This window comes from Arvicola amphibius, chromosome 3 (genome assembly GCF_903992535.2).
Source record: "Arvicola amphibius chromosome 3, mArvAmp1.2, whole genome shotgun sequence".
Lineage (NCBI taxonomy): Eukaryota > Metazoa > Chordata > Mammalia > Rodentia > Cricetidae > Arvicola > Arvicola amphibius.
The window spans coordinates 124426061-124450624 of NC_052049.1; the positions used below are offsets into that span (position 1 = coordinate 124426061).

General features: G+C 37.0%; 1 protein-coding gene across 2 annotated transcripts in view; it reads right to left on the reverse strand.

The window, feature by feature from the left end:
• The window catches only part of Peak1 (pseudopodium enriched atypical kinase 1), a 218971-nt gene that overhangs the window by 120323 nt on the left and 74084 nt on the right, over positions 1–24564 (reverse strand). For both annotated transcript variants that reach the window (XM_038322797.1, XM_038322798.1), the window contains exon 3: positions 863–1020. The gene's annotated coding sequence lies outside the window, so the exon portion shown is untranslated. The remainder of the gene's footprint in view (positions 1–862; positions 1021–24564) is intronic.

Sequence of the window (24564 nt, forward strand, 5' to 3'; positions counted from 1 at the left end):
AACCAAAGAAGCCAACAGTTAAGCTGTGAGATAACCAATGTTCTAGCTGGCAGAGGCGGCGGGGAACACCTTTATTTATTTATATTCTAGTTGGGAATGAGGGCTCATGCCTTTAATACCAGCATTTAGAAGTTCCATGCCAGCCAAAGCTACAAAACGAGACCCTATCTCAAAAATAAGTAAGTAGGTAAATAGATAATAAGAGCAGTTTTCTGACTGTTCCACATTTCTTGTTTGTTTCTACCAAAAGCCACAATTTAGAAATAATCCTCTTTCTCTCTTATTTCAATAACAATTATTGCTCTCATTTTCTTTGTGGAATACTATTGATTATCTCCTTATAAGATAGTTGCACGGCACTCAGAAGACAGGAGTTCAAAACCAGCCTCAAATCACACCACACACACACACACACACACACACACACCCCAATCTCAAAAAAAAAAATTCAGGCTGGGGAATGCCTGCCAATGGTGGAGTGAACATCCAGTTACACGCTGGGCCAACTCCAGCACCAAAGCAGGGAAACTGATTGCTATCACGGAACTAATGATTATAAAACTAGCGACTATGTTTTTTTTTGAGACACGGTATATACCTTTAATCAGGAAGGATCTCTGTGAATTCAAGGCCAGCAGCCTGGTCAACAGCAAGTTCCAGGATAACCAAGGCTGAGAAACCCTGTCTCAAAAAATCCAAAACCAAAATTGAAAATAAAAAAAAAAAACAAAACCAAAAACAAAAAACCCAACAGTTTTTTCCATAGTTTGGCAGTTGTCTGGCCAATATTCAAACTTAAAATGGAGTCCTTTCTAGTGCCCTAAAACTTTTGTGGACAACGTGATAGGAGAACTCTGGTTACCATTTAACTCTGAAGCACTTTGTTCCTTCTGGTGACCAAGATAGTTTAGCAGCAAGTGTTACATTTCTTTAAAATTTCAAAGTGATTCAAATCTTCTTATGATGAATGGCCTTTCTTCCTTGCGTCTCATTCCTGTCTTCTAAAGGTACCAGTGTTTCCTGCAAGAGAAAAAGATAAACACATAAGCTGAAGGGCCAAGCAATTTAAAATACTTTGAATTTGTTTCTTTGCCTTTGGATATTCTGAATTTTACCTTCACCCAGTAGAGTTATGAGTCATCTAATTAACTTAAGAAGTAACTTCCTTATTTAGGTGGACACAAATACAACCTCACACACTTGAGAACTCCCATCATACTTACAAACCAAATATCTTAAAGAACCTAAAGAATACTGATGTTAAAGATTTTGTAAAATTTCATTTGATTGTCCTGAGACTCATTTTTACAAAAAAACATGTTAGTATTTATTGACTGGGAAATATTCGCTCCAGCTATCTCCAAATGCAAATATTTAATTAGCCACTTAGCAATTTGAAATTCAAGGATAAAATATATTTATGAACAGGCTGAAGATACAAAATTGCAATATTTTTTACCTACTTATGACTTTTGGGAATCCAGTTTAAGAGTTCTAAACTGGCGAAACCCCCAATATGGTTTTTGCACAACACCAATACAGGAAAATGACAAGAGGAGAGACCGAAAGACGAACATTACCACTCTAAAGTGACTCCTGGGGCTGGGAGACTGCTCAGCTGGCAGAGGCTAGGCTTACAACTAAAATAGAAATGATTCCTGATTATGCTCCTGCAGCATAAGATTAAATCCTCCAATACATATCAAAATTTAAAAAGCACTTTAAAAAAAGAGAGGTTTTGGAAAGTAGTCTATCAAATGCTATCTAAACTGAACACAGCTATGTTATTCTTAATGTATTTTATAGTGTTTTGTTTATAACATTAATGTGACACAATATTGAGCAGCATGTAGGAATTATCAAAATATTTAAGTCATGAAGAACAATATCAAAATTATTTAGTCTTTTTTCCACTGTAAATCCTTAGAAAAGAAAAATGCACTTTGTTACTTTTAGTTTTAAAATTAAGTAAGAAAAAATACAGAAAAGACAGGAAAATAATTCCCCAAGGGTAGGTTTCAGCTACTCCTACAGTACCTGCCTGTAAGTTCCCCAGATTATTTTTGCTGATTATTTTATTCTTGGACATGCAGCTGACCTATTATAACATAGTCTAACTTCACCCCCAAATACAAAATGGAAAGTAGTAAAAACTTTTTAATTCAATCTTCTCATTTCAAATGTCTGATTTCTAGATAGGTTAGTTAGGATCTTAAATCTTCATGTACTCTAAAACTGACTCTAAATGGAGAGTTTGGTTCATTTATGTTTAATGTAAATACTGAAATGCTTGGGTTCAAAAATACCATTTAAATGTTTCCTATTTCTTCTGTTTCTGTTCCTTATCTGTTTTGTTTATCTTTCATTGCCTTAGTTTCAGTAAAACATTTTCAGTGTTTTAATTTAATGGCATATAGATCACAATATGCATTCTCAAATTATCACAATTTATTTAAAGTTACTAACAAGCAAATCAGAATCTTGAAATATCTGTCATATACTATAATTCTCCCTTTAATATTGCAATCACATATTAACTTCTATATGCATTATAAAACCAGTCATCTGTCTTTTAACAAAATACAAAAAGAAAGAGCTTTTACATTTCATCTCTTCCATAGAACCAAGTTTCTACCTAATACCATGTCTCTCAATTTAAAAATTCTTAGCATTTTAATAATATACTTATATTGACAATGGATACCTAATTTTTTATTTGTTCTAATTTGTATTAGTTTTGTCTTTTTTTTCCCAAAGGATACATTCTTTGAAAACAGATTTTTAAGGTAAGACCTTTTTAAAGCTGGATGTGGTAATACCACTACTTAAGACACCGAGGAAAAAAGACTTCAAGGCTTGAGTCTGGGCCTAGCATTGGTGGCATAGTGAGACCCCGTGTCAAAATAAAGGGATGCAAAATACAGCTGAGTAGTAGAGGCCAGAGAACGTTTTTGTGGGACTGGTTCCTCTCCTTCCACCTTTACCAGAGTTTGGATGTGGAGGTCAAAGAAGAATTGCAGGAGTCTGCTCTTTCTTTCTTTCTACTAATGGGTGAAGACTCAAGTCTTCAGGATTGGCAACAAGCACCTTTAACCACTTGAGCCATTTCATAGGCCCTATTCTAAGCTTATTAACCATACTGAGTTTTGAGTTATTGCTTACTGACTTCAACATTTAGATTGTTCTTTTGTCTTCATTGATAATTTATTCCTGTTTCATCGCAAGTATAGAAATTTCTAGTATAGATGAAACGAGGGTAATAAGTTGCAGTCACCCTAGACTATCTTTCTTTGAATGATGCTCATTTCCCTTCTAAAGTACAGTAAACACTAGTTCTAGATACCTTCAGGTTCTGGAAACTTAGTTTTATCTTATTAAAAAGGATATTTTTAAGTTTTCCCCTTAATTCAGAGATAAATCTTTAAAGCCTTAGACATAGCATTTACTTCTAAAGTAGAACATTTCTGAGCTTGAATTGGAAAATCTGTTGCATTTTAAAAACAAAGAAACAAAAACTACTCTATCTTGGAAGGTCTCAAATTCCAAATCTGATCATTCAATGAATTAAAAGAAATTTTTATGTAAATTTTTCAGGCTCCCTGATTTTTGGGGAGTTACAGCACCAAATTCCAGAATTTGCACAGAGTTGTACAGGAGTAACCTATAAATGTAGAATTAAAAATCTGTATCATGAAAATTTTGTTATTACATAATTGTATATGTGCAATAACATCTTTATAGAAAATACACTCTAAAGCAGTGGGTCTCAACCTCCCTATGTGGCAACCCTTTAATACAGCTCCTTATGTCATGGTGACCCCAACCATAAAATTATTTTGTTGTTATTTCATAACTGCAATTTTGCTAATGTTATAAATTGTAATGTAAATATTTTCCGAGGCATAAGTTTGTCAAGGGGGTCATGACCCACAAGTTGAGAACCACTGCTTGAAAGTATTCAGAGGTAATGGATTAAAGTAAGTTATTCTTACGTGACTGGGAAAACATATTTTGTAACTTGTTTGTGAAGGTATGTTATAAAACAGAAAAATATAAATAAACCCTTTCAGTTCTAAAATAATTGAAGAATAAGAATTTCTGTGGATAGTTATTTTTACTGTGCTCTTTGACGATTTATAACACGTTAGCATATTAGATATCAATGCAAATTAGACAGCAAATTCTTTTTTATCTAACCACATATAAATAAATTACATACTTTGAACCAATATGGTTAGTGTTTTAAGAAAAGATTCAAACTTTCCTTTCATAGTTATATTCTAAAGAAGAAGAAAGAACAAAGGAGGAACAAGACAACGACATGACAGGTTTCCTATGGTAATAAATGCTCTGAAAAAAATAAAATTGGTGTCAAAGTATAAATTACAAGATGGAGGCTCATCATGTATTTGTTTAAGGTTTTTATGATATAACTTCATTATGCAATTCTAGGCTATCTTAGAACTCACTATGCAGGCCTTGAACTAACAGTTATCCCTCTGTCTCCTCCTCTCAAGTGCTGGGATTATAAGCATGAGCCAACACAGCCAGCTGAATATGCAATTTTTGGACAGTACATTCAAAATAGCCTTTCAATTAACTGATACACAAGTTGGAACTGAAGAAAATGAGCCAAATATAAATGGAAACCATTATATAAGAATTTTGTATGCAAGACATATATGTTACAAGATAGTAATGACATATTATGCTCTCAAAAGTATGGCTTGAATAAACTTTATGGACAGAACACCGTAAATATTAACTCTGAGACATTGTAAATCAGGTGGTGGCTCAAGAGGCACAGGGAGGCAGATTTCTGAGTTCAAGGTCAGACTGATCTACAAAATTAGTTCAGGATAGCCAAGGCTTTTCAATATATTTTCTATTCTAACAGGCCAACAGAACTATGTGGAAGACATTCCAGAAGAGCAGGCAATGATAAAAGGAAGATTTGGTCCAGGTCTGAAAAGTTAAGAATAATCCAGAATCTTGTAAGTGGAATTAATATGAAGCTAAAAATCATATATGAAAGAGAACTTTTTGTTCATTAAACCCAGGTCAACTTCAGCACAAAATAACTGTGGTGGTTAACAGTGGTTGCCATGACAACTCAACTGCAGAATCACCTAGGAGACAGACCTGTAAAAAAAATTCTAGAATAGGTTAACTGATGTGGGAAGACCTACTCAAAACGTCTGTGTCCTCATTCTAAGGAGTGGGGTTCTGGACAAAAAGTGAACTAAGCATCAGAATTCACCTCTCTTCTTAACAGAGGATGCAATGTAACAGCTGCCAAATGCTTCTGCCATCCTGCCTTCCCTGACACAATGGATTATACCCTCAAAAATGAGCCAAAATAAGCCCTGGCTTCCTCAGGCAGCTTTCAGTAGGTATTTTGCTACTGCAATGATAAAAGTAACTAACATGACAACTAAATTTAGAATATGCATATTGCTAATTTCAGAACAGTAGTGATAGGCACACTGAAACACAACCCAGGGGAAGGAATCTAGTCTGCATGATTAAAAAGAGACAACGTGCAAACTGGTAGAGATGAACGAGATGTCAGTGCCAGTTCTTTAGTTTGCTGAAGATGCCCTGGTGCAACTTTGTGTGTGTGTGTGTGTGTGTGTGTGTGTGTGTGTGTGTGTGTGAGAGAGAGAGAGAGAGAGAGAGAGAGAGAGAGAGGAGAGAGAGAGAGACAGACAGACAGACAGACAGACAGACAGAGACTGACTCACTATGCTGCTCAGGTTGATATCCCCTGAGAAGCTGGGTATACAGGCATATGCTATCATGCCCACATTCTGATATAACCTTTGGCACTATACTCTCTCTCAAAAGTCCTACAGGTTCAAACATGTTTTGCTTTACTATTCAACTTAATAATAGGGAATAATTTTAAGTAAAAATATCACAACTGAAATACAATGCATCAATCTACTGGGGACCGAACTGGAAAATTTAATCAGACCAAGCAGGCATTGTCAAAGTCATGAGCTGTGAGCAAACCCGACTTGCCACCTGTTTATTTATAGTCTGGAAGCTGAAAATAGTTTTTTTTTTTTATTTTAAAACAATTGGAAAAAGCAAAATGAAAGTATTTTGAGCAGCAAAATTATATGAGACTTGAATTTCATTGTCTATAAATACGGTCTCCTAAGAACACAGCCAGCTCCTTTGTTTACGCCTCATCTACGGTTGCTTTTGAACTATGTAAGGGTGAGGAGTCAGGAGAGCATAGTAAATCAGCTGTCTGCGAAGCCTAATGTTTGCCGATTCCTGACATAATCTGAGTCCAATATCTCTACCTGCCAACATCGCAGGAATATATTTTAAAATACTAATGGCCTTCATTGGTTCTTTCATGGGTTTTTGCTTTAATTTTCCTTTTTCTTTTCTTTTTTCTTTTTGTTTTTTGTTCTTTGGATAGAATAAGAGAATGAGAACGACACAGAGAGAGAGAGAGAACATGAAGTTGGGAGGGTAAGGAGGTGGAGAAAACGTGGGAGGAGTGTGTGGGGGGAAATATGATCAAACTATATTATATAAAAAACTAAATTAAACTATAGATCAAATAGTTTAGTTTAGTCCTTTCCCCTGTCACTATAGTCCTTTACATTTTTATGAAAACATTAAATACTATTTTTATATTTTCAAAATTTTTATATTTTACAGTTATTTTCCAATAATATAAAGTCAATTTTAAATTCTCAAAAAACCTTTTTCCTTGATTTATAACGTTTTTAGGTATGAAACATTTTTTTTCTGTCCAGTCTCGATTTAAAGTTGTGATGGGTTCTTGAGGTGAAATATAAGTACTATTTTCCACAGCAGACACAAGATTATTCATAGCAACAGTGAGGAGAACGGAGTTTTTTTGACAGCTATGGAATTCTGCACAGGTTTTAAAGCTCACTGTGGAATGATGTGACCTCTGCTTTTGACCATGAGAGAATAAACATGTCCAGAACAGTCTTCCTGCTGCAAAGGACCGCCATACAGCACAGAATACAGGAAAAGGCCATTTCAAACAGTCATGAGGACCACTAACGCGGAGAAAGAGGAAACAGTTCTCAGGCAGGAAGCAATTTCCACTAACTACATGGTGAGGAAGAACCCAGCAGTCTCACAGTCTGGTAGAATTAGCAGAAAAGGCAAACAGGCCAAGGTGGCTGGAAATTCTGCAGCAGAGCTTCACCAGGTTCCTGCAATCGGAACCAGGTTCTCTGAGTGTCGGATACATAAATACCTTTGCATAGGAAGGGTAGCGTTTCCTGAAAGGATGAGATTCCAAGGAAATATAAAAAGTAAAAATACAAATGATTTTCAAAGCTGACACTGGGCAGAAAATCAACAAATTCTCTCTAGTATAATGGGGAAAACCTTATTGGATATACAAAGCAACCAGGAGGACCCCAAACAGGTCACGTCACAGAAACAGGGTGAAAGTAGCCTTAGAAAGATGACCACTCTGCACATGTGTGGAAGCCACCTGAGACTAGAAAGTCTAGAAAGGAACAAACCAGTGTGCAATTAACAAATTGTCTTTTAGGGAAAGTCCAATGTTTTTTATAGAAACAAGTTTTAAAACATTGGAATATAAAAGTCACAGCTATTTTTCATTTAATGGAAACTACTGGATCTTCTAAGAGGAGTAAAACTGTGATTTGTAACCAGAAAAGTATCAACCTGGGGAGACTAAGAAATAGAGATTAGTAAGCAACAACATATAAAGTAGTATTATAATTATGTTATTTATATTGTCCGGGATATAAATGAAGACAGGAATATGATGAGTGTGAGTGAAATAGGGTTTTCAAAACAGAATGCCCAAAGATAAAATTAAGATTCAAGACAAAATTGCATAAAGTGGAAAAGCTGCAGTTTGCCATCGGAAGGAGAAGACGTTAGCGAACTTACAAGAAGAGCAACAGAATTTACCCAGAAGGAAGCGCAGAGAAAAAGAAGAAGAAAAAGTTATTTTTTAGGGGCAGGGTAGAGAGTGAAGGCACTTGCCGCTAAAGCTCGATGACCTGAGTCTGATGGCCAGGACAAACGTGGTAGAAGAATCCCTCCACAAGTATACCACAGCACACATACACACACACACACACACACACACACACACAACTCAGAAGGAAAAAAAAATTGACACAGTATGGAATAAAAATTCTCGAGAAAACCTCACCATATGAGAAGTAATGTGATATCATTTAACTGGAAATTCTAGGAGGAGACTATTGTGTTCATAGAGCAAGAACTAAAGTAAGTATACAGAACAAAAAGAGTAAACCAATGGGATCCCAGATGAGCCAAGAGAAAACACGAAATGGAATCTAGAAGCACGATTATTTTGAAAGAATGATTAATAAAGAACAAACTAATAAAGTGATAGATTCAATACAAGTCATATTAAAAATTATTAAATATAAATTATCTTCCATTCATTTGTTTTTAATCAAGACAGGACTAATCCAAGGCCTTTTACATACTAGGCAAAGGCTCTACCACAGACAAACATTACCTGTGCTAAATATTCCATTTAAAAGGCATATGAGCCGGGCGATGGTGGCGCACGCCTTTAATCCCAGCACTCGGGAGGCAGAGGAAGGCGGATCTCTGTGAGTTCGAGACCAGCCTGGTCTACAAGAGCTAGTTCCAGGACAGGCTCCAAAGCCACAGAGAAATCCTGTCTCGAAAAACCAAAACCAAAAACAAACAAACAAAAAAGGCATATGAGTGGGTTATGGTGGTGCATTGAAAGAGGTATAGGCAGTAGAATCTTTTGTTTGAGGCTTACCTGGGCTACATGGCAAGATAATTTCTCAAAACAAAACAACAACAAAACCCCCAAGTAAATAGATAAGATAAATGAAAAGATCCAAATTTATAGTACCCCTCCCCCAAACACACACACAAAATAAGGCAAAAGGTTAAATTAGAAAGGCAAAAACCCTTCAATCTTAAGTGGAGAGACTCCATTTATATCAAACAACAATTACTGTCAGAGATAAAGGGGACTTTATAGTATATAAGTTGATTTATTTTAAAGGTGGAATAATCCTAAATATGCATGTACGTAAAATCAGAGGCACAAAATGAGGGAAGCAAAAGCTGTCAGATATCACCGACAGACTCAAGGAAAGACTCCACATTTCCCCACGAACTAAATAACAAGTGCTCCAAAGGCACAGGAGGGGGACCTGGACAGAGCTGAGCATCCCTGAACACTTTGATCCCCAGCAACACGATGGCCTACGCGTTTCTCAGAACAGAGCACTGGCTGAACCAGGAAAAGGGCCGTACAAACTGAACGAACAGAAGCTACGTGGAACCAAGTCAGAAACCAATAAAAGAGAGATACTGCAAAGTTCCCAAACATTCAAAAATCAAACAATATATTTCCAAAATAATCTATAAACAAGAAAATCCTTTGAAATTGGAGAACAATTTTGAGTTAAATAAAAGTGAAAACCTAGCAGGAATCTGTGACATGCTTCTCAAAGATGCTCTGAGCACATTTGTAGCTTTCTTTACTTTAATTAGGGGGTTAAAAGGCTAAAAGAAGTTATTTAAAATTCTATCGGTAGAAAAGGAACAAATTAAATTAAAGTAAGCAGACAGTAACAAACAAATAAGCAAACAAAGAAATACATAAAATAGCCACCTGGAAATCAGACAAAAATTCATGAAACCAAAAACTGGTTCTTTGAAAGACTTAATGAAACTAATAAATCTGTGGCCAGACTGAACAAAAGAAAGAAACCACAGATGCGAAGGCTGGCAATGCCAGCGCTAAAGAGAAGTCATGGGTAACTTCAAGTGAAATGGTGAAAGCTTTCAGTTTAATAAAGGGAAAAAATGACCCATGCTGAGTTGCTAAGATCTAATATGAACAGAACATGCTTTATTTACAGCTCGGCAACTGCCATGCTTTCAGGTGCCCACTACAAGTCCAGCATAGCTCCCCCTATAGGAAAGGGCAAGATGCACTGCCACATAAAGAAGCAGCTCATGGGATAACATGATAATAACAGAGTAGTCTACACCATGACTGCAATGTTGGCAGAGACACTCATTTATATCAATATTAGCTTCTTGGCTTTGATACTGTTGTATAAGTTTCATAAGATGTAACTAATAAAAATTATAGTGTTAATGGTCCTCTATCCATTTTGTCTGTAACTTCTTGATTAACTTTGTGAATTCTTTTACGAGCTTTACTTATATTATCTATAACTAAGACTTTTCTAAAAAGGAAAATCATAGTATCTCTATCTATAATAGGTAAAATAAATCAAATTGGATAGGATACATAGTGTATGAATTCAACCACATAATCTGGAAAGATAAAACTATGAAAACAGGAAGAAAAAAATCCAGAACAGTAGGAGAGAACAGAGGGATGATTAAACAGGACACTGAAAATTTTCAGGTTGTAAAAGTCCTCTATTTGACATTATAATGAAGCACATATTATAATGTGTCATTATACATTTGTCCAAGTCCATGGAATCTATGACAACAAGAATGGATCTTAATAAAACTAGGGATTTGGACTCCCTGATCTTTCCACAGCCTTTTATTGTTCTTGTAGATCTGCAGAACAGCCACTTTTCAGAATGCCAAATCTTGAATCAAAATGTTTTGGCTGTGTATAAAAACAAGCAAAGTTGGCAAGATAATAATTTATAAAATTTTCAATGCAAATTTATTCATATTCAAGGAAAACAAACTGCAGTGAATGGCTTTTGGGGGTTCTACTTGTTTGTTTATATTTGGGGTTTGGAGCTAGATTTTTCATCTAAAAAATGCCCAAGAGCAAATGATTATCTATTTCAATAACTCTCAGCTGCATCCAGCAGAATAATCTTTAAGTATCTATGAAAATAATCTAATTTCAATTGAGAAATAAAAAACGTGGCAAACATGATGCCCAAATATTGAATTAGTATCTTGAATATTTATTTTTACTTGATATTCTTTTTCTCTGATAAATTCAAATAACAGAGCAACTAGTTATAAATTGAGCTACAAAATATAGGTCATTAGATCCTGCAATTCTTGTTTATTGCCTATCTTTCTGTTTACGAAAATAGGACTCAACTCATTTAATTCTTGCAAACATAACAATAACATATAAATGATGCCATGAGTAATATGACTGGTTTAATTGTTAAGTATATTTTTGAAGAGGAAAATGAATCAGGATTTTTCTATAGCTTTCATTGCTATACCCTTGCATGACTCCAGGGGCGGACATGACTCAGGAGAAGAGGGAACTGGGCTCTCTGATGGAGAAACCGCAGTACCCTGGATGCTCAGCATATTTATTATATAATAACTACATATAGATAAACAAGGAAGCCGGACTACTTATTTGTTTATTTTTTTTAGTCAGACTGTTCATTTGTTTGTTTATCAAGACTGGGTTTCTCTTTGTAGCCTTGGCTGTCCTGGAACTCACGCTTAAGACAAGGCTGGCCTTGTACTCACAGAGATCTGCCTGCCTCTGCCTCCCTCTGCTGTGATTAAAGGTGTGCACACCACCACCACCAGGCTGAAGGAGCAGGCTGTATACATACAGCTGAACAATGAGACAGGTTTAGATAATCTCAGTAGGAGCAGCATCTGTAAGGAAGCAGTCTTCAGCTGTAAATAACCAAGGGGGAAAGCTCTGGTGGACATTTTCTACTGGACTACCAACATTTGCACAGGTTCCAGAGGATAGCTTTGCCATCCCTCTGAGCCTCACCTCCAGGGAGAGCAGGGCTTTGCTATTTTCCCATGGGTCTAAAGGTAGGGTCTGTAACATGGTGGTGCCCATGTTAATAACACATGCTCACTCAGGACTTCATTGACTCAGGTTCCTCTGCTTCCCACACTCTAGCACCATGCCAAACTTTATAATAATATCCTATTAAAAAAAGGAATATATAAATCAGATAAACTATTTTATTGCTTTGGGGTTTAGAGTAAACATACTAAAACATGCATACACATAGAAACCAGCATCCCATAATACCCTCACTGCCATTTTCAGAATTACAGAATATGAATGACATCAAAAAAGATCTAAAAGGATGTGGGGAAATGCTCAGTTGGTAAAGCACTGTTAGTGCAAGGACCTCACTTTGCTTCCCAGAACCCACATAAAAATGTGGAGCATGGTGGCTTGTGTTTATGATCCCAGTATTGGGAAGGCACAGAAAGGAGAATCCCAGGTCATCCAGTCTAGCCTAATTGATGAGCTCTAGCCCAGTGAGCAACACTGTCTGAAAGGTGGACAGCACACCTGAGGATGGAATCCAAGGTTGTCCTCTGGCTTTCACACACATGCACAAACATATACACATGCACACACATACATACACATATACATGCACACACATATTTACAAATAAGGATTGAAGAGCTCCATATGTTTGATAAGCACTGTAATCATTTTTATAAAGTACCCCGCCACAAAAAGCAGATCACACAGAAAAATAAATCTATATTAATGCATAGTCAACTTCCAGGTAAAGTACTTTATCTAATGCTATTAGATTTATCAATGAAACAGGAAAGGTATTTCAATATTCTTTTAAAAATAAATATTTTAAAAGTAAAACCATGCCTTCTAAATTAAAAGGCTCCCAGGAGTGGTGATATACATCCTTAATCCTAGTACTTGGAAGGCAGAGACAAGTGGATCTCTGTGAGCTCAAGGCCAGCCTGGTCTACATAACAAGTTTTATGCCAGCCAGGGTTACATAGTGAGACCCTGTCTCAATACAACAACAAAATAGTAATAAAGGTTATTATTTATTTATTTAAAAGGCTATAGGAATATGCCAAAGGAACTTTTTTTCCAGACAGGATTTTACTGTGTAATTCAAGTTATCCTAGAACTACTCTTATGTTTCAGCCTCTAAAGTGCTTGTATTACCGTACCACCAATGCTAGCTTTCAAAGGAATATTAAAATCTAAATGAAGAGTTGCCTGGAAGCCTGGTTGGTATGCAGCTAATTCTAGATCAGGAATTCTTTAATCTAAAAGTAAAACAAAATTGGAAACTCTAATCTCTCAGCTAATTATCACAACTATTTTATGTACACTAAGTCATAGCTGGCTCACAAGAAACTTATAATAGTTTTTAAAACTGTCATCTTGTAAAGAAAGTCACAAACATATTAGTAGAAACAATGCGATAAAACTGTCAGGAGTTTGAAGCTTGCAGAAACTAGATCCTCAGTTATCTCAAAACTTAAAAATGAAATCCTATGAAGTGGCCTTTTCATTTTCCATTTTCAAGTTCCATACAACCATAGTCTAAAAAATAAAACAATCTTCTACATACTTTCTGGTCAAACAGAAAGCTGAAAATTAAAAGGTAACACTACTCAAGTCTGCATCCCATTCCATTTGCTGGAATTCCACGGATCTGTGAGGCCAGCGAATGGGAGGAGGCAGAGCAGGGCATGTGGAAAGAACATCAGTACCTTGGCAAGACAATGCTTAAAAGGACTCTTATGGAAAACAAAGTTCAGGAAGGACCTAGTACATTCTTCACCTCTAAGTCTTATCTTACGCTACCTTCTGATTTTGTTTGTAACCAACTCCATCCTTCACAGTCTCCCGTACCGGATTAGAAGCAGCTGAGAGCCACCTGTCACTTACCACTTCTATAGAATATATGTGGTTTAGCATCTTTAAAGACTTCAGTTAAGACTAATATTTAGGGATGATCAAGCCTCTACAGAGAAAGCACCATTATTTCACATGTCCAATTCCTTCTAAAGTAAAAACAAAAAATAAAATGAAATTTCACTCATGTGTACATACTAGTTTTAAGAAAAATTCCATTCCAGCTAAACACAGTATTACTTACAGAAAGTTATCAAGGTAAAGCAATTTACTATTCTCTACAGCAAAATTAATGGCAAGCACACGGGTCATGTTCTAGGCAGCAGCATCATCACTAGAGAAGGAATATAAGCAAACCATATCAAAGAGTCAACGAGAGAAGGAATTCTCTGTAAAGATTTGCTTTTCACTATAAATTTGGGATCTTTGAGAAGATAATAAGAAGGTGAACTCCCAAAAAAAGATATAGTAATCCTCCTGGATATTGGAAGTAGACACGATCGCCAGGCAAAATTGGGAACTTGAGGGTTGGGCGAGACTGGGCCAAGGGAAGATGGGGAGAGAAAAGTGTGAAGGGGAGAACGGGGGGGAGCTCGGAGGAATGGGGTGCTTGGGATATAGGAAGGGTGGATATGGGAGCAGGGAAGCATATATCTTAATTTAAGGAGCTACCTGAGGGTTGTCAAGAGACTTGACCCTAGAGGGGTTCCCAGGTTTCCAGGGAGACGCCCCCAGTTAGTTCCTTGGGCAGCTGAGGAGAGGGAGCCTGAAAAGGCCAGTTCCTATAGCCATACTGATGAATTTCTTGCATATCACCATAGAACCTCCACCTGACGATAGATGAAGAAAATGACAGAGCCCCACATTGGAGCACCGGACTGAGCTCCCAAGGTCCTGATGAGGAGCAGAAGGAGAGAGAATATAAGAAAGAAAGTCAGGACCGTGAGGGAACCTCCAGCTGGCGACAGATGGGGAAGGTGACTGACCCCCACATTGGAGCACTGGACTGAGCTCCCAAGGTCCTGATGAGGAGCAGAAGGAGCGAGAACATGAGGGAGAAAGTCAGGAACGAGAGGGGTGCGTTCACTCATGGAGACGGTGGGACAGAACTAATGGGAGATCACCAACTCCAGTTGGAATGGGACTGATGGATCATGCGACCAAACCCGTCTCTCTGAATGTGGCCAACAGCGGGGGCTGACTGAGAAGCAAAGGACAATGGCTCTGGGCTCTGATTGTTCTTCATGGACGGGCTCTGTGGGAGCCTTCTCAGCTTGGTCGATCACCTTCCTGGACCTGGGGGGAGTTGGGAGGACCTTGGTTTTAGCATAGAGTGGGGAACCCTGATGGCTCCTTGGCCTTGAGAGGGAGGGAGGGGAGGTATGGGTGGAGAGGAGGGGAGGGAAGGGGAAGAAGGAGGGGAGGGAAGGGGGAGGAGGAGGGAAGGGAGGGGGGAGGAGGAGGGAAGGAGATGGAAATTTTTAAATATAAAAAAAAAACCATGAGGAAAAAAAAAAGATTTGCTTTTCATACTTTTTAATTTTTATGTATACTTTTGAGTTAACGTAAGTTCTCAGCTCAAGTACAATGTTTACACATTTCATTATTTTGGTAAAGACAGACAGCCTTGCTAATACACTATTGATAAATACAAGGACACTAAAAGTCAACTTTTCTTAATCACACACAAGAAATGAAAATGATCAACTCAGAGGCACCACATTACCCCTTTATTTATGTTATTTATCATCTGTCCCCATTACTACTTTCAATGTAAGGACCATTTATGTTTCCTTTTTAATAAGTCACCAAATTCTCACATAAGGGCTGCATAACAAGGATTTATTTATCCTATGAAAGCAAGAAAACATGTTATACATGAGACAGTCACTAAGGCACTCAGTCTAGGTCCACCAATGAGACACTAAGCTAATTCAGTTTGGTCATGGGCTCAATGACAGTGATAACATCTAATCCAGCATAGCATAAGGATGTTTGCAAGAGGTTAACATTTGCAAGAGAACTTAGAAACATTTAATGTGATATACAAATGTGAAATCTGTTCCCTTATTTGTCACCCGAGAAGATTCAATGACATGATCTCTAAAGGCTTCTCGTCTCTAAGTCGTTTTTGGTATTTACTTAGAAGCACCTAAAGCAAATTAACTTTATATGAGGCTAAGAAAACAATTAACCTCATGTTACAAAATGAACCAGTAAGCAAAGTAAGAGGTATGTACAGCAAACAAGTGAGTAGGAAAATTGGAGTGGGAATGACTTAGACTTGCCTTCTGTCTCAACACCCTTCCTAGCCCTGTAGCTATGTCTGTCATAGCTGCTATTCAAGCTCACTATCAAAATCTCATCACAGAATCATACAGCTTCAAAACTATGGCTATACATTGTTCGAGGGAGATCTTATTAAGATGATGTAAATATTATTCTGGTGAGATGGTCCAGTTATTAACAGTCAAATTAAGAATGTTCAAAAGTCATAAATACTAAAGGCCATAGACCCTCTGATTATACTACACAGTTACTTGGCTCTTGTGATGGTAAATCTTAATCAAATAGGCATGATGTAACCTGTCTAATCTTTCCAGGAAAGGGTTTTAATTATGCTTTTGTTACCAATTAACTATGTGATCTTGGGTAATTATTTTCTGTCTTAAAGACAGGGGTAATATCAAGCTTGTCACCTGACTAGTATGACTTGAACAGGCTAGCCCACATCAAGATAGCACAATAGAGTCTGGCACATATTAAGTGCTTGCAAATGTTAGCTTGCCTTTCTAGCCTTCTAAACTTTCAGAGAACAGAGGGTGCTTTTCTTTTCTTTCAACTCCTTAGAAAGCTTCCTTAAATGAAATGTCCTATCTTTCTATCTAGGCCTTGGTCCTCACCTTCAGTAATCAGTAGCTGGACAGCAAACTTAAATAAACCGAAGGGCACTGTGACATAACAGAAGGTAAACATGCTTCACAGTCAGATCTCAGTGGGAACCCCATTGTGACTAAGAGCTTTTGCCAAACCTTACAAAACTCTCACCATAAAATAAAGACCTTATCTAGCCTTTTATCATCCTGTCTTTCCTATTCACAGGTCTCTTGCAAATACTGTGAAAAGGGCATGTCTTCTTTATCTTTGTCCTTTCCATGTTGCTATGGCAAGACTCAAAATTGGAAGATTTAATGCTAGGATAAAACAGAAAATTGATAAAAAGTGATTCAAAACTGGAAGAAAAATGATACATTGTGGAGAGAAAAAAAATACTTATGTAAGTGCATCAAATTCCTTCCTTCTATCTCTCTTTTAAGTCAACAGACATCAAATGTTCTTTTCCTATAGGAAGGTGAACTGAAGGGCATGTGTAAGTGAACGATGGTTGGATTACTCTTTAAAACTGAACATTCTTTGATTTACTATAGACAGCCAAATGTTTGCTTTTTCTACTTGAGAAACTTTGGTTACTCTTTGGTTGGTTTTGTGTTTCTTTGGAGATGAGGGTCAGACTCTACATGCTGTTCAAGCACTTTACTGTGCACTTAGTTTTGCTTTGCTTATCCATTTGTTTATTTTTGAATAAGGCTCTAATTATGTAGCCCTGGCTAGTCCAGAACTTGCCTTGTAAACCAGGTTGGCCTCAAACTCAATGACATGTTTGCCTATGCTTCCTGAATACTGAGATTAAAAGTGATTGACACCATGCCTGGCTGGACCTGATTTTTAAGCAATAAAACAGCCAAGAGGTATTTTTGGTTGGTTAATAAAACAAGCAAACAAACAAAACAATATAGGTTATGCAATTAAGAGGCGATCATTTTCTCTAATATAAATAAAAATAATTCTTTATTATAAAAAATAGTATGCTTTTGCTCAAGATGACTTTAAGTACCCAGAGGATACAATCAATTGCAGATTTTACAAAAATCTAAGGCTAGACACTTTAACGCCCAGGGAAAAGAGTGAATGTTAAATTTTTTGGAACTAGGAGAACTCGAAGATGGGTGGGACAGGGTGGACAACAACTATGAACCATATGTCCTAAAATGCACAAACATAAATCAAGTTTCACATCTAATTTTATTTGAGTCATGAAACCCTAGTCATGTATGCTGTGTATCTTTAAATCTTTTAGTAGATTCCAGGTAAGCTTATAGAATTTAAGTTTTAAAATTTTGAAACCATGTAGTACAAACTGCTAATCAAATAATGAAACTAGTTAAGAAAAGCAAAAAAGAGCCATGTAATGCCTTGCTGCATTCAAGACAGAAATACCCTGTACGCATGTTATTAATCTTATCTACAAGGTCTACAAATACAAAATGAAAAAAGAAAAAAACCTCACAGTATTATTTTTAAAATGAGATAATGTGAATTAAGTATTTGACAGTGTCTAGTTCATACTAAATGCTTAAGAAATTATATGAACTTAAAAATAGTCCTTATCAAACTAAGGAGAGAAAATCTAATAATAAAGTTATGTTTTTAGGTGAAAAAAGTTGGCAAATTTAAACATATACTCAATATTTAGTACCGAATAATACTAAACAATAACATGCTATTTAAAGTGCTATCGAAAACCTACTGACCAGTAACCTACAACATCTACCCATCTCATCCCAAGTATACTATACAGCCATGAAAGTCAATAGTTTAAAATAAAATTTTTATTATGTCTAGCACTAGCATGCTTTCAGTGACACCCACTCACACACAGAATAAGCCTCGGTGCATTCCCAGAGTAAATGTTGAAGTATTACTCGTGAGTTTCTCAACGACCTAGCTTATGCCTGTATCTTCAATTTCATTTCCCATCTTCGACCTCACTGTACTTTTGAACCAAAACAAATCGTGTCAATCCCACATATCTATCCTCAGGCTGTTCTCTTTGCTCGGTTTTTCAAACTTCAGGTCCAGGGTTACCTCTCCTCCACAAAGCCTCGGTCATAGCACATTTCTCTATTTGTTAACCTTGCACATCATTGCAACAAGCACTCAAGAGAGATCCGTTAAAGGGAATGAAAAACAATGCAAATTAATGCCAAAGTAGCAAAGAATTTACACCCATGAAGCCAATGAAAAAGAAAAAAAAGATTTCTGAAAGTTACATAAGAGAAAAAGGTCTTGGTCTGGGGAATCTAATCAGTTAATTGTTCACAGACTGTTAAAGACAGAAAATAAATATTCAAGTAAAAAAAAATCCCAGAGAGTAAATAAATAAATATATCACGAGGATGTACGGCCAAGTCTGGAGAGACAGGGAAGAGCAAAAATGAAAGCAAATAGAGTTACCCTTATAGAGAGACTTAGTCAGTGGCAAAAAATAAAAATATGGTAAGCGTAATTGTCGGTTTATTGGAGACTTTAGCTACAGATAATTTGCATTCTGAATGAGGTGTAAGTGAAATATATTGATCCTTAAATTACCAGAGTATTACCCAGAGTATAGAACAATAAACCTGTGAGGTATTTACCATGAAAGGTAAAGATTAAGCCATTTACCAAAATAAGGAGAAGGAACAAATGCTTTCACAGAAAATCTACTGCTTCCAATGAAAGCAGATACTATTTACCATAACCTAAAGTCAAACAAACAAATCAGCTACTTTAAGTTGAAGCATCTCTAAGTGTGCATACAGTTCTCTATTTCAAAAATGAAACAAATGAATAAAACTTATGCCCTGGCAATGCTGAAGCATGCATGGACAGCCTGCATATGGCGGTTCTGTTGAACTTGTCCATGTTGGGTTTCATGGTTTAAGTTGATGAGGACGACTGACCAGGACTTTCCTCAAGAGGACACCATCTCATTGGATAGTTGTGAGTCACCATGTGGCTGCTGAAAATTGAACTCAGGACTTTTGGAAGAGCAGACAGTGCTCTTAACCACTGAGCTATCTCTCCAGAGCACTCCAGTAGGATTTGCTGAAGGAGGCAGAAGCAGGAGAATCATGAGTTCGAGGCCAGCCTGGGCTATATACATTTATTTTAAACATCGCTTAATAAGGTGCCCAGTGTAAATCTCCTATACCAAAAATAAAGGTGATTAAGAAACATAAGCTGAGAGTCACAGTTAGATTCCTAATGCTGTCATACAAAAAAAAAAAAAAAAAAAAAAAAAAAAAAACAGCTTGAGGAGAAAAGGGTTGATTTCAGCTTACAGCTTGTAGTCCACCATCCAGGGAAGTTAGAGTAAGAACTTAAGGCAGGAACCTGGAGGCAGAAGCTGATGCAGAAGGCATGGGGAAATGCTGGAGGAGTGCTGCTTACTGGCTTGCTCATCATGACTTGCTCATCCTGAATTCCTATAGCACTTAGAACCAATCAGTTGCCAGGGTGTGGGGTGGGGTGGGGATGATACCACCCACAGTGGGCTTACTGTGCCTTCCCATACCACCAATGACTAATTAAGAAAATACCTTATAGGCTTGCCTATTGCCTGATCCTGTTTCCTCAATTGCGAGTCCCTCTCCCCAAATGATTCTAGCTTGTGTCAAGCTCACATAAACTAGCCAGCACACTGGGCCAGAGAGATGACTCAGTAGGTAAAGATGCATGCCAAGCTGGCAGAGTTAGATCCAAAGGACGCACACAGTGGAAGGAGAAGCGAGTTTCTGTCAAGATGCCCAATGACCTACACATATGTCTGTGACCCCACACCACCATAAATGTAATAAACTTAAAACACAATTTTAAAAAAATACGCTAATAACTACAGGATCACTCAAATGTAAAACTCATGTGGGTTTTGTCTTCTTGCTTTTGACACTGTAGATGCCAATTCTCTTTCAGCTCTGCATAAAGTTAAAAAAAGATAGAAAACTGAATGTAGCTTTTAGTGTAATAGTATATGTCAGAAGGTATGGGTAATTCTCATCTTGCATTTAAAAACACCCCTACCGATATGAGCCAAAATCAATGAATGAGAGGTTAAAAATCCTTTTGAGCTATTGCATTCAAGCAAATTGACAGACACGAATGCTTTCATCCTAGTTCTCGATTATGAAATCTCCTTGCACATAAATAGCATTATAAAATACATTTCAGTAAGGGATGGGAAATGATAATATTTAAAGCTAGCTAAAGAAATGCCGAGCATAAACGAAGCTGGCAATCCACCCATGTCACACTGACGACAGGTTATGCTCACATACATTGCAGATGATCATTCAGATGCTGCCAGTCAATGCCATCTACATTCTTCAGTATTCTAGTTTGTAAAGCCTCTCCTCCTGACTCAGGGCATATGGAATCATTCACATGAGGTGAAGCCATAATTATTAGGAATGAGTCACTCATTTCTTATAGTCATAATCTTGACTATAAACTAGGACTAATGTCTGTAATATAAAAATGAAAGGAAAATTTTATTAAAAAGGTACCCACACAGCTATGTGGTAGTAATAACAAACCAATGAGCCTGTGAAATGGGAAACGGGTTAGGTTCCTATGAGCTGTTGATCTCATATCTGTTTAAAGATGTCTTAGCCAATACATACTGATGATCCATGAACACTAAACCCACAGCCATAGCCTACTTCATGACTGAGCAAAGGTCACTCGATACATGTGCTTCCTCCATAACATGTATCATAGTAAGCAATATGGCATAATATTCCAGCACATTGGAGCAATTTTAAACAGCAAAATTACTAATGGAAAGCACAAAAAAGAATACATGGCATTAAGTAGATTGAAAAAGAATAACTTTATTGTGTAAGAATTAAAACAGAAGGCAGAATGTCACCTTCGTTGATCTCAGTTGAGAATTTGCCATTAAGGGTGTTTAAAATTCTCTGTCTTTCTAAACATGTATATCAATGCCTCCCAAAAAACTAAGTACAGACCAGAGGGTTATTGGTACATTTTAGTAAATAGGTAAATTTGAAAACATAGAATCTGTATGAGAATTGACTGTGCATAAATATGTAGGCATATGTGAGCATGCCATATCTTCATATTGGTATACTGGATACACCTACCTATATGCCCCAACAATACATCAAACTTAACCAGATTCATCATCTACCCTTATGCCAGCTAAGTTGTCTGCTACATTTATTCTTCAGTAACACCATCATTGTACCCTCTCAAGCTATTCCGTGGGTCACTTCCTTCTGCATATACTATTAGGCACCAAATCATGGATTCTTCCTGTAATATGTCTCCTAAAGTTATCTGATGTGCAAAAATTATCACCAAGGGCTTTATGGCCACTTGAACCATTGCTACAATTCTAGCTACATACTTTCTCTAATACTCTAAAATTACAGGCTGCAATATTGTTAAGATCTTCTTTCTAAAACCCCAACATAACCATAGTCCTTGCTTCTTTATACCCATATGACAGCTTCAAATTTTTTACTATGGGCTATAAGTCCATTCATGACTTAACCCCAAACCACATTTGTTTACTTATCTACTGATGCTTGCCTTGACAAATGATATTGCAAGCACAGGCATACTCTACACTTTTGGAAACTTGGACACCTGTTACTATTCTGACCAGGGATATCAAAGGTTCTTGCTTGTTGCTCTTTTTTTCCTTTTCCTCTGTATTCATGGAGGACAAAGGATGGGACCAGTCACAGGATTCTCCTGTTAACAGGGAAAATAAAAGTTTTCCCAATATGCTCAGCCAATTTGGCCCGTCACTGTCCATATGTGTACGGAAAGTCAACAGTGTCTTGACAGCCTAACTTCCTCAAGGGAGGAGACTGATCCAGTACCTTCACGGAGGCAGCTTTGGTCTATGGACTAAGTCTAATGAAGGAAACTGCAGCAAGTACTAAAGAATCTTCTGACTTTTAAATATGACTTTAAAAAAAAACTGCTGCTGCTCTATAAATAGGGAATTATTACTATTCTAGGAACTTGCCATCTATCACCATGAAATAATATGATTATTGCTTTCTCTGTAGAGTACCAGACAGAATATTAAAAAGGAATCAGAAAACTTGAAATTTTGTCTATATAAAACAATCTTGCTGACTCCCAGTTTATGTAAAAGAAAATGCTTATTTCTCAAGATAGTTCTAAGGATAAAGAAATACAAACAATAGAAATACATATAGGAATGTATAAAATGCTATAACGTGAATTATAAACACAAAGGCTGTTAAGTCTCGAGAGGAAACCTACAGCTCTTATGTCGCCTGGTTGAAGCATCCAGCACTCCAATACGTGACTAGAGATGAAACACTAGCAATGTCTAGTACAAATGCTAGATACTACCAGGTCATGACAAGATGAGCTCTGAGTCTTGGACTCCATGCTTTCATGTTATAGGAAACTGCACAAGCTATACCTTGTAGCCACATACTTCATTGAGGAAAACATGCTTTACAAACAGTCATTGTCTTATTACAGTTAAATATAAAAGCACAGCACAATTTTAAATCTGGATATGAAAAACAATATAAATAGGTTAACAGAGAACTATTAAGTTCCAATTCATCAGCGAACAATGGATGAACAGTACTAAAGTGGACCAAGGTTCTAAAGCACTCCTAGAATATTCTAATACTTCATGCTCTGTGAACTGTAATAAGACAACAAATAGTAGGTATGCATAAGTGTATTAACAAACAGCTGTTCCGGAGACTACAATTACTTTCGCTCCTCATTTTCTGTCTGTGATAAATTTTAAGCAATCATTATCTGATGTAGGTGGGTCATCTGTCTATGTTTTACTTTCATTGATTAATAAAGAAACTGCCTTGGCTTTTTGATAGGACAGAAAATTAGGTAGGCAGAGTAAACAGAACAGGATGCTGGGTAGAAGGCAGTGAGGCAGTCGCCATGATTCTTTGACCCGAGACATGTAGGCTAGGATCTTTCCCGGTAAGGCACCACCTCGTGGTGCTACACAGATTATTAGAAATGGGTTAATCAAGATGTGAGTTAGCCAATAAAAGGCTGGAACTAATGGGCCAACCAGTGTTTTAAAGAATACAGTTTCCATGTAATTATTTTGGGTAAAGCTAGCTGGGTGGCGGGAAGTGGCCCGCCACAGCTCTTTCTACAATTATCTGAAAAGAAAATAAATCAAATCTAGATTATTAAAGAAAGGGTTTTTTGGGGGGGCAGGGTTGGCTGTTTAAAAAAATCTTACGGGTTTTTGTTTGTTTGCTTTTTAAGACAAGATTTCACCATGTTGGCCTGGTTGGCCTGAAACTCACTATGTTGACCAGGTTGGCTTTGAACTCCCAGGATTCACCTGCCTCTGCCTCTAGAGCACAGATTCTCAACCTTCCTGATGCTGCGACCCTTGAATTCATTTTCACATGTTATGGTAAGCCCCCCAACCATAATATTATTTTCATTGCTACTTCACAACTGTAATTTTGCTACCATTATGAATCTTAATCTTTAAGAGGAATGTCAATGGGGACATAGACCATAGGGTGAGAATCGTTGTTCTAGAGTACAGTGATTTAATTATAAGAGGTGGTGATACACACCTTTAATCCCATCACCTGAGAGGCAGGTAGCTCTCTGAGTCTGAGGATAACCTGGTTTATAGAGCAAGTTCCAGGCTAGCCAGAGCTACACAGAGGACCCTGTCTTAAGAAACAAAAAATAAAACCCAAAAACAACAAAACATTTCTCCTATGATTGAAAAATAAAAATGAGGCAATAAAGAATCTCAATCTCTTTCTACTTTGTAACCAGATATTGAAAGCACAGTGCATATAGTGAGAGCTTTTTAAATGGTAATAGGTCTTAAAATGGCCAGTAATCACTGCAATGATATTATTGTATGCCACTCTGTCTTAAATTGTGGTAAAGAAAAATGAAAATGATCTTATATTGAATGATTGTTATGTTCCTTCCCCTTTGTATGATTTCAAGATTAATGTGAGTTTTACACTGTATTCCAAATACTTTGCTGAGTAGAGAATAAGAATTGAATAATACAGGCA